The sequence below is a fragment of the Macaca mulatta genome, chromosome 1, assembly GCF_049350105.2.
Source record: "Macaca mulatta isolate MMU2019108-1 chromosome 1, T2T-MMU8v2.0, whole genome shotgun sequence".
Classification (NCBI taxonomy): domain Eukaryota; kingdom Metazoa; phylum Chordata; class Mammalia; order Primates; family Cercopithecidae; genus Macaca; species Macaca mulatta.
In genome coordinates this window covers 118,425,575-118,436,283 of record NC_133406.1, presented here as the reverse complement: position 1 = coordinate 118,436,283, position 10,709 = coordinate 118,425,575, and the positions used below count along the sequence as shown (strand labels likewise).

General features: G+C 43.3%; 1 long non-coding RNA gene across 1 annotated transcript in view; it reads left to right on the top strand.

Moving 5' to 3' along the window:
- Positions 1 to 1,073: 1,073 nt before the first annotated feature.
- LOC144331591 (uncharacterized) overlaps positions 1,074 to 10,709 on the top strand; it is a 30,997-nt gene continuing 21,361 nt past the window's right edge. Inside the window, exon 1 of the long non-coding RNA XR_013398865.1 lies at positions 1,074 to 2,545. This is a non-coding gene — a long non-coding RNA (uncharacterized LOC144331591). The remainder of the gene's footprint in view (positions 2,546 to 10,709) is intronic.

Below are 10,709 nucleotides of genomic sequence, written 5' to 3'. Positions count from 1 at the left end.
AGAAGTGGCTGGTACCAGCCCCGCTCTGCAGCGGTCCCCGCCCCTCTGGCCCAGCCGGCCGTTTTCCAGGCATGGGTGGCCCCCTGACGTTCCTGGTCCGGCCGTGGAATGGAAGTGAATCTGTCGGGCCATGGAATTTGCCAGGCAGGAAGAGCGCGAGCACAGGAGTAGAATTGGGTGGTAGAGGGGAGTAGTTTGAGTCTAGTTTTGAATGCAGAAGACTTCCTTCCGGTCCTGGAAGCCTGGTTGCTGAAGCGAGGAGCTGAGACACCTGCTGAGTGATTACCATTTGCGAAATACAGCACTAGGTGCTTTATATTTAGTCATTTACTACTCCCTTCTCTCTTTTTAAAAAATTCTCGGCCGGGCGCGGTGGCTCAAGCCTGTAATCCCAGCACTTTGGGAGGCCGAGACGGGCGGATCACGAGGTCAAGGGGATCAAGTCCATCCTGGCTAACACGGTGAAACCCCGTCTCTACTAAAAAAAAATACAAAAAACTAGCCGGGCGAGGTGGCGGGCGCCTGTAGTCCCAGCTACTCGGGAGGCTGAGGCAGGACAATGGCGTAAACCCGGGAGGCGGAGCTTGCAGTGAGCTGAGATCCGGCCACTGCACTCCAGCCCGGGCGACAGAGCGAGACTCCGTCTCAACAAAAAAAAAAAAAAAAAAAAAAAATTCTCAAGCTTAAGTCATTGTGATCATGTAGAACTTTAAGCTCACTGATGTGTTTACTTCCATCCAGAATATTTCTTGTGGAAAAAGCCATGCCTTGCCTGTGGGTGTCCCAGTGATTAAGTTGGCACGGTGGCTCACGCCTGTAATCCCAGCACTTTGGGAGGCCGAGGCGGGCGGATCACGAGGTCAGGAGGTCAAGACCATCCTGACTAACACGGTGAAACCCAGTCTCTACCAAAAATACAAAAAACAAACAAACAAAAAACCCAAAAAACAAACAAACAAACAAAAACCCACAAAAAACTAGCCGGTCGTGGTAGCGGGGGCCTGTACTCCCAGCTACTCGGGAGGCTGAGGCAGGAGAATGGCGTGAACCCGGGAGGCGGAGCTTGAGTGAGCTGAGATCAAGCCACTGAACTCCAGCCTGGGCGACAGAGGGAGACTCCATCTCAAAAGAAAGAAAAAGAAAAAAAAAAGAGCCTAAGAACACAGGACAATGCCAGGCTTACCACCTGCTAGTCTGGTTTCTGTTCATATACAGGTATCCCAAGCCTGTGTTCCCGGATCTTTGCAACAGGACACAATCTGGGATCCATTATGTGTCTATCTGAAGGTGAAGGCCAAATTGAGAGGAGACACATTTGTGAGGAGAGTTGGTGTATGCCATCTATTTCTTTAATCATTCTAAATCCTATCTTTGGATCAAACTGGGCCAGATGTAAAGACAACATACTTACAGAGCATGGCTCCTGGCCTGAGAGCAAATTCTGTTCACCAGGCTGGAAGGTTCTGAGTGCTCCCTGATTCAGGAAGGGTCATTTTGGAACACTACACATTGTCACAGTTTTCTCTCCAGCCAAGCCAACGGACTCACTTTTCAGAGTCTTATTGTGTGTGCTGATGTGATTCAAAATCGCATACTGTTTACTATGGACTCAGTTGTGTCCCCCGCCAAATTCGTACCCACTAAGTGACTGTATTTGGACAGAGGTGATTTTGTCAGAGGCATCTGAACCATAGTGACTCCATCTTGAATTGGGGCTGGGTAAAATGAGGCTGAGACCTACTGGGCTGCATTCCCAGGAGGTTAGGCATTCTCAGTCACCGGATGAGATGGGAGGTCAGCAGGACTGGTATCACGAGAAGCCGGTCAAAAAGACCCTCCTGATAAAACAGGATGTGGTAAAGAAGCTGGTCAACAACACCCACCAAATGCAAAATGTTGATGGAAGTGACCTCTGGTCAAACTCACTGCTCGTTATACATTAATTATAATGCATTAGCATGCTAAAAGACTCCCATCAGCACCATGACAATTTACGAATGCTGTGGCCAGCAGTTACCCTATATGGTCTAAAGTGGGGAGAACCCTCAGTTCCAGGAAATCCCACTCCTTTCCCAGAAAATTCATGAATGATCCACCCCTTGTTTGGCATATAATTAAGAAACAACCATACATATATTCAGTCGAGCAGCCCATGCCCCTGCTCTGTCTGTGGAGTAGCCATTCTTTTGTTTCTCTTTTTCTCTAATACACTTGCTTTCACTTTATGGACTCACCCCAAATTCTTTCTTGCTCGAGATCCAGGAACTCTCTCTTGGAGTCTGGATCAAGACCCCTTTCCAGTAACAATTTTCATTAAGTGAAGATATAAATGTGAGGTCCTAATCCAGTAGGATTGATGGCTTTATAAGAAGAGAAAGAAGGATCTCTCCCTCCACACAGGAGATCTGACGGTTTTATAAGTGTTGGGAAATTCCTCCTTCTTTCTCCTCTCTAGTCTGCCAACTTGTGAAAAAGGTGCCTGCTTCCCCTTCTGCCATGACTGTAAGTTTCTTGAGGCCTCCCCGCTCCCCAGCCATGCGGAACTGTGAGTAAGTTTACTGCTTTGTTTATAAATTGTAGTATCTTTATAGTAGTGTGAAAACGGACTAATACAGCAATGGTCCTGTCCGGGCTCATGTGTTGTGTTGGAGGGGCAGTGTGGGGAGGTGTGGGGAACAACTTAGCAGCAGATCTCCAAAAGAAACCAGAGTAAGTGAGGGTGGAAAATAGCAGATTTCATGTGGTTGTTAAAAGCACTGTTTGTCAACACATGTGAGACAAACCATGGGGAGTCCAGACATATTTTGTGTGTGATAGTAGTGTCAGTGAGCTGCAATTTAAAAGAGGCTGGGCCGGGTGCGGTGGCTCCCGCCTGTAATCCCAGCACTTTGGGAGGCTGAGGCAGGCAGATCACCTCAGGTCAGGAGATTGAAACCAGCCTGGGCAACATGGTGAAATGCTGTCTCTACCAAAAATACAAAAATTAGCCAGGTGTGGTGGCACACATCTGTAATCCCAGCTACTCGAGAGGCTGAGGCAGGAGAATCGCTTGAACACGGGGGACAGAGGTTGCAGTGAGCTGAGATTGTGCCACTGCACTTCAGTCTGGGTGGCAGAGTGAGATTCCATCTCAAAAAAAAAAAAAAAAAAGAGAGAGAGAAAGAGAGAGACTGGAAGTCCTGACCCAGGGCAGGACCATGTGGGTGGCAGTGTTAGGGTGGTTGCAGGAAGCAGGGGAACACTGAGTAGCTGTTATTTTGACCCTGGTTTTAAACTACCAGGCAGGGATGGCTTGGGAAATAAGCCCTTTCCCAGCCAAATTGTCTTCAGAGGATTGCATTTAATATTATGCAAAAACTCGGTTTTAATAATGAGATTAGATAAGAAACAGCTACATTCACTGTTTTATCCCCAGTGGTGAGCATGGTGCCTGGCTTGTAGTAAGTACTCCATAAATACTTGCCAAATGAAATTATAGGATATATCATAGGAATGTTGTTGAGCCATTGTTCATTATATCATTTATTGCTTCCTTTATAAATCTCCTCCTGAGAAATTTGCTTTAGAGTGTTAGAATTAGAACAAGCATTAAGAAGTATGAAGATTACTTTCCCTTCAATTTTGCCTTGGTTGTCAGGAAGCTTGGTGCCTAATTTCAAACTTACCTATAGCAAATATTTAGAATCTAGTGGCCAGTATAACTGTGATCTTTCCCTCCAGAGTATTACTCTGGATTGGATGGGAGCAAAACTGGAGAAAGGGCAGTTAGGAGGCTGTTGCAGCAATCCAGCTATGAAACATGTAAGAGGTAGTTAACAAGTGAAAAGGAGGAAGGAGTCAAGGATGACTACTCTACGTTTCTGGCTTGGACAACTTGCAGATGATGCCATTCATCTGGGAAGGAGGTTAAGCAGAAATTACCAAGTTAATTTTAAATATGTAGATTATAAGGTACTTAGGTATCAAGGAAGCCAAGAGAAAAAAGGTTATTAAAAAAAGAATGGACAATAGTGTCAAATGGAACTGAGAAGCCAAGTAATGTAAGGTCCAGTGTCCAGTGGATTTAACAACAAATTAATCTTCTGTTAATTAAGTGAGAGCAGTCTCAGTGAAATAGTGGGGTCCTAATCCAATAGTGGGACAGAAATTGAATGCAAGTGGGAAGTAAGTGTAGACATCTTTAAGAAGTTTAGCTGAGAAGAGGGAATGAAAAAATGCAGTAGCTGGAGGTGTTTGGTTCATGAAATTAAGGGAGAATTGTCTTTTGAAAATGAGAGAAGCTTTATATATGTTTAAATGTTGATAGAAATAAGTTTGCAGATAAGGAAAGACAGGATAAGAGATTCGATGAAGTGCTTAGGGCAGGAGAAAATGAGAAATGAGCTTAAGTGGCATAATTAGCTTCAGAAAGCAAAGTATGTATTTTCCATGTTTACAGGAGGGAAATAAGAAAGAATAGGCATGGGTGAAATACAATCATGGTATGGAGATTCATGGGGCTTTTTTCTTTGATTTTTTTTTCTGCAAAATCAGAGTATGAGTTAGAGGGGTGGTGATTCATGCTCTTGACAATTTGAGGAATGTGAGAAAGTAAAATACCCACGGTATACAGGAGAGAGGGTCGCAGCTAGGTAGCCAGAGGATTGCCAGGTACCATGGAGAGCCCAGAGAACAGTTGTCTCCAACTTTATGGTACATCATAATCACTTGGCTTATTTGTTAGAATGTAGGTACAGGAACACCAATATGTCTTACTACAGCTGAGTGGAGCCTGGAACTCTGCATTTTAAACAAGCATCCAGGTGATTCTGATACAGAAGCTCTTCAGATCACACATTGAAAACTATGGATAGAGAGTCAAAGAGGGGATAGTTTTAGTATGGAGGTGTTTTTTGTAAAATGGGTGCTAGTTTGGATGTTTGTCTCCTCTAAACCTCATGTTGAAATCTGATCCAGTGTTAGAAGTGGGGCCTAATGGGAAGTGTTGGGTCATGGCAGTAGATCCCTCATCAGTAATAGACGGTTGCCCTCCCTCAGAAGTGAATAAATTCTCACTCTACAAAAGCTGGTTGTTAAAAAGAATGTGGCACCTCCCCACCTCCTTGCTTCATTTCTCATCACGTTATCTCTGCACTCACTGGCTCCCCTTCATCTTCCACCATGAGTGGAAGCACCTAATGCATATGCCCAACCTTGAATTTTCCAGCCATCCAGAATTATAAGCCAAATAAAACTTGTTTCTTTATAAATTATCCAGCTTCAGATATTCCCTTATAGCAACACAAAATTAACTAAGACAATGAGGACAATTCCCAGTGGAGGGAAAACAAGAAGACAAAAAGAAATAATTGGTAGAGAAAAATTCCTAAGGAGTTGAGAGAATGTGTGATAAAGAAGAAAAGAGGAAGGGTCACCCTTGGACAGGGGAGAAGGGTTGCATCTTTCATTAAGGGTCATCACTTGTATTAAAATGGAAGAGGAAGAAGTAAAGATAGATGATGAAGCAGGGAAAATTGGTAGTTTCACATCTAACAAATTATTTCCCCCAGTGATATCTCCAATAAGCTTGGAAAAAGAAAAATATCAGTAATATATTTAAGTGCTTACCATAACCATATATGTGGCATTATGTAATGTGGCACTTAATCCTTATAGTAACTCAAGTTGCAGCTACTGTCACCATTTTGTAAAGGAAGAAATTGAAATTAGAGAACAGAGAAGTAACTTGCCCAAGAATGCACAGATCTTAAGTGGCAGAAAGTGAGTAAACTAAATCTGAACCCATGTTTGTCTGGCATCTGGGCCCACACTATGAGTCACAGATATTACAGATATTATAATGCTTAACTTATATTAGGGAAGAGGTAGCAATTTGTGTGATATTTAGCATGAATAATACCCCTGTAAGATGAGAGATTAAAACTTTCCTTTGTGACTTCTCTCCAATAAGTCTCTTTCTTCCTACCATTTCCTCAATCCTGATGGATGGCTTCCTGTTTTTTCCTTAGTGTTACTTAGGACTCTTTCTGTTGCAAGTGGCAGAAGACCTGATTCAAACTGGTTTAACAGGAAAAAAGACAAAAGAGTTGATTAACCCACACAATTGAAAATTTCAGAACTGCCCTCAGACTTAGCTGGATAGAAGCTCAGTTAATATTGATTTTTTGTTTCTTTTGTAGCCTCCAGTTCCATCTCCCACTGTTTTGCCTTTGTCCTCAAACTTTATCTGGTGACTCAGAGCTCACCCCTTCATTACACAATGACTCAAGCAGTCTAACTGGAAATAAAGAGCTCTTTTCCCCACACAAGCAGAAATTCTGGGCCTCAGAATTTTTTGCCAGATTTGAGATATATGATTAATTCTTGAACCAATCATTTCCAACCATCCCTGAAGTTGAAGGGGAAGTCAAACCCACCCAAACTAAATGAGCTACTAGGGGGTTCAGGCGATTCTTCAAAAGAGGTTCAGATAACTGTTTTTACTTTAAAAAGAGAGTGAATGAATGATGAGGGGAGAATAATAGATGTCCTCCATGCCTTTCTCCAATCTCTTCTTTGTTCATTAATCAACTTCCTATGTGCATTGTTGGTGACTCATGCTGAAGTTGCTGACCTTTCGACAGAGGGACGGAGGGAGGTGGGCTTAATACTCTGCAACTCCTACAACTCTAACAGAGTATGTGTGTGTCTATACATCTTTGTAATTTCCTTGTTTAAACATCTTTATTGGCTCCCCATTGCCCACAGAAGAGTGACTTACAATACCAGTTTTCAATGTTCCACTACTCTGATATTCCATGCTGTTTTCAAAGGTGCTAGAATACTGGTACTTCTGTTGGTATGATACTGTTAGTTTGAAGTTAAAAAAAATCTGAAATCTGAAACATTTATGTTCTGAGACATACCAGAGACATGTTTCATTAAAATTTGGGAATCACATGTAGGTGAATATGTTTAGAAAACTGTCTTATATGCCTTTATAATCCTCAAGAAAAAAGAAAACAAAGCAAAGCTTCTAATACAAGAATAAGTATTATCTATCACAAATAGTTTACAACAAATGGACTTGAACGGAACACTATTGGTATGAATAAGGTGTCTGTGTTAGAATCTTCATTTATGGAAGATGAGATGGAAAAATAAAGACAAACCAGAAATACTTTCTTTGAAGCAAAAAAAAAAAAAAAAAAAAAGTTTGTTACTATCTTAGCCCACTTAGGATGCTGTAACAAAATATCTAAGATTAGATAATTTATAAATAATAGAAATTTACTTTTCACAGTTCTGAAGTCTGGGATATCAAAGATCAAGGTGCCGGCAGATTTCTTATCTGGTGAAAGTTTGCTCTCTGCTCCACAGATAGTCCTGTTGTTGCATGCTCATATGATGAAAGGGCAGAAGGGCAATAAAGGGCTAAACAGGGAGAACTCCCTCAAGCCTTTTTTTATGGGCACTAATCCCATCCATGAGAGTGGAGCCCTCATGACCTAATCACCTTCTAAAGTCCCCACCTCTTAATACTGTTGCATTGTGTTAGAAATGCTTGTTTCCCGATGCTGTAAAGAAATAGCACTTGAACATAAATTTAATTTTCTCAGCAAGGCCATTTTTACTTTCTGCAGAAAGGGTACACTCGCCAGCAGTTTTGCCATGAGAGTACACCGAACAAAGGAGACGAGGTTATTTATAACCTCACACGTCCACCCTACTGCTGTGTCCAGTTTCCATTGGCTGGAACGGGACCTCACATTCTGTATTTGTCTCAATTGGCTAGCAACTTAGAACTTTCTAAAAGAGGCAAAGGCAGTGGAGAACAAAGGAAGGAGGAAGTAACTTGTGGAATGCTGAGAAAGGTAAAAAACACCTCCAAATAAAGAAGAGGAACAGGCTGTTACCTAATGTTTGCTTGGACCAGTATAAGCATGCCAGGGCAAATATTTAGGCTAAATTGTGGGAGCTAAGAACACAAAGTACATTGATTTCTTTATTATGGCTTGCAGATATCTAAGAATGTTAGCACAGGTCTTTGAATAAATTTTGCTTCTAAGTGAAGTTACTATTTATTCCTAATTAGACAGGGAGGAAAGTGTTTTTAAAGAGAAACCTCTACTTTACTTTTACAATTGTAATTATGTTTCAAAACGAATTCTTGAGGGATACAAACAACATTCAAACCATAACAGTTAGAAATTTAAAAAACTGTTCTTACAAAGAAATGAAACCTTGCCCCCCGAAAAAAATTCTCCTCAAAGTTATTAACCAAGAGATAGGATTGTTTGTAGATAATGGGTGTCTTAGTCTATTTTGTACTGCTACAGCGTAATACCTGAGACCGGGTCATTTATAATGAACAGAAATGTATTGGCTCACAGTTCTGGAGGTTGAGAAGTCCAAGAGTGAGGCACTGGCATCTGGTGAAGGCCTTCTTGCTGCATCATCCCATGGCAGAAGGTACAGGGTGAGAGATAGCAAAGTGGGGCTGAACTTGTCCTTTTATAGGGAACAGATTCCCGTAATAATGGCATTCATCATTCATGAGACTGGTGCCCTCATGGCCTAATCACCTCTTAGAGGTCCCACCTCTCAACATGCTTGCACTGAGGATTAAGTTTTCAATGCATGAACTTTGGGGGACACATTCAAACCACAGTGGTGGATTAGAGAAAACTATTTAAGAGCAGTTTATAACAGTATCTTTATCATTCTCTTCACTGCATAGATGCAGAGAGAGGTTTTCAGCACTGGAAAGCTTTACACAGCTCAGTGATGACATCATTGATGGACCAAGTACACATTAAAAAATTATAATTCTGTTTTATTTTTAAGCGCAAACTTTAGTATGTAAACAATATTTTATTTTTATATTAGACTAAATTATTTTTAATATGTTCAAGTATATTTACATTTTACTTATGGTTATTAACTTTTGTATTTGAAAAGTATTGTGTCTTAATCAGCAAGATGGCAGAAAAGAACTTTCCAGTGCTAGTCTCTCCACAGAAACATCAATTTGAAAAACTATCCATGCATAAAAATACCTTCACAAGAGTGAAGAAAACCAAGTGAGAGATTATAGCACCTGGGTGTAGCACAGAAATAAGAAAAGACACATTGAAGAGGATAGGAAGGGCAACTTTACATTAACCACATCACCCTTACCTCCATACCAGGCAGCACAGTCCACAGAGAAATACCTTTCACTTTGGGGAAAATGAGGAAAATAAGCATCAGACTTTGCCTCAAACCCCAATACTGGGCCCACCGATAAAACCCAGCACTGGGAAGGCCCCCACAGCCCCAGATTCTAGGCCCATCCTGACACCAGGCCAGATCCTACATTCCCAGGCTCCAGGTCTGCTCCCTAGTCTCAATCTCCAGGCCAACCTAACATCCCTATACTCCATTCTGACCCCAACACCTAGCTGGCCCCCATGCCTCAGGCTTTGAGCTCACTGTAGTGCCAGGCCAGCCTTCAGAGATCAGGCTCCAGGCCTACCCTGAAGAGGCCGTCTTCAGGTTTACTCCAGGGTCAGACCAGTCCCAATGGTCCCAGGCTCTGGATGCCCCCCAACCCAGCATCAGGCTGGGCCCCATAGCACCAGGCTTCATGACTATCTCAGAACTAGGCCAACCCCTACGACCCTAATCATCAGGCCAGCACTCAGCCTTCAGGCTGGCCTGCAGATATAGTTTCCAGGCCTGCCGACGATAAGGCTAGCTCTTGTAGCTGCAAGCTACAGACCTGCCCTAGTTTAAGATCAGTCCAAAGGCATGTCAGCCCACACAGCCTAACGCTTTAGGCCCACCTCAGTGCCAGGTCAGTACATCTCAGGCACAAGGCTCATACCACAGACAGGTTTCAGGTGGGCCTAGTGCCAGGCTGATCCCTATGGCCCCATACTCCAGGCTGGCCCCTACAGTCCCATGTTCCAGCAGATGTAAGGGCCAGATTTGTCCCAGTAGACCTCAGTGCTAAGCTGACCCTCATGGACCTAGGCTCCAGGGCTACTCCTCAATACCCAGGTTCTAGGCCAGCCCCCATAGACCCAAAACTCCATGAACTCAGGATACAGGTCTACCCCAGTGCCAGGTCAGCCCCCATGGACACAGGCTCTGGGCTCATCCTAGTGGACCCAGGCTCCAGACCCATTCCAGGGCCTAGCCAACCCCTACAGACTCAGGTTTAAGGCTCACCCTAGTGTCAGATCAGCTACTATGGAACCAGGCTTCAAGACACCCCCCATGGATATAGGCTTTAGGTCTGCCCTTGGACCTAGGCTCCAGGCTCACCTCTGCAGACCCAATCAATACATCTACCTCAGGGAATCCAGGATCCAAGCTCAACCTTACGGACCCAGGCACCAAGTCTGCCCACTTGCTGACCCAGGCACAAGGCCCACTCGTCCAAGGACTCCAGCAGCAAGTATGCCAGCAGACCACGCTAGACAGACTGCCCAGAATCTCTGGACTCGCTGATTGGTGAAGGATTTCCCAAACAAAGCCAGTTTGCAAAGATTGGAATAAGTCTCCACTTCTTAAATGAGCAGACACCAGCAAATGGCCACAAAGATAAAAAATAATCAGGGAAACATGTCATCACCAATGGAAGAAAATAAAACATGAGTAACTGACACTAAAGAAATAGAGATATAGGCCGGGCGCGGTGGCTCAAGCCTGTAATCCCAGCACTTTGGGAGGCCGAGACGGGC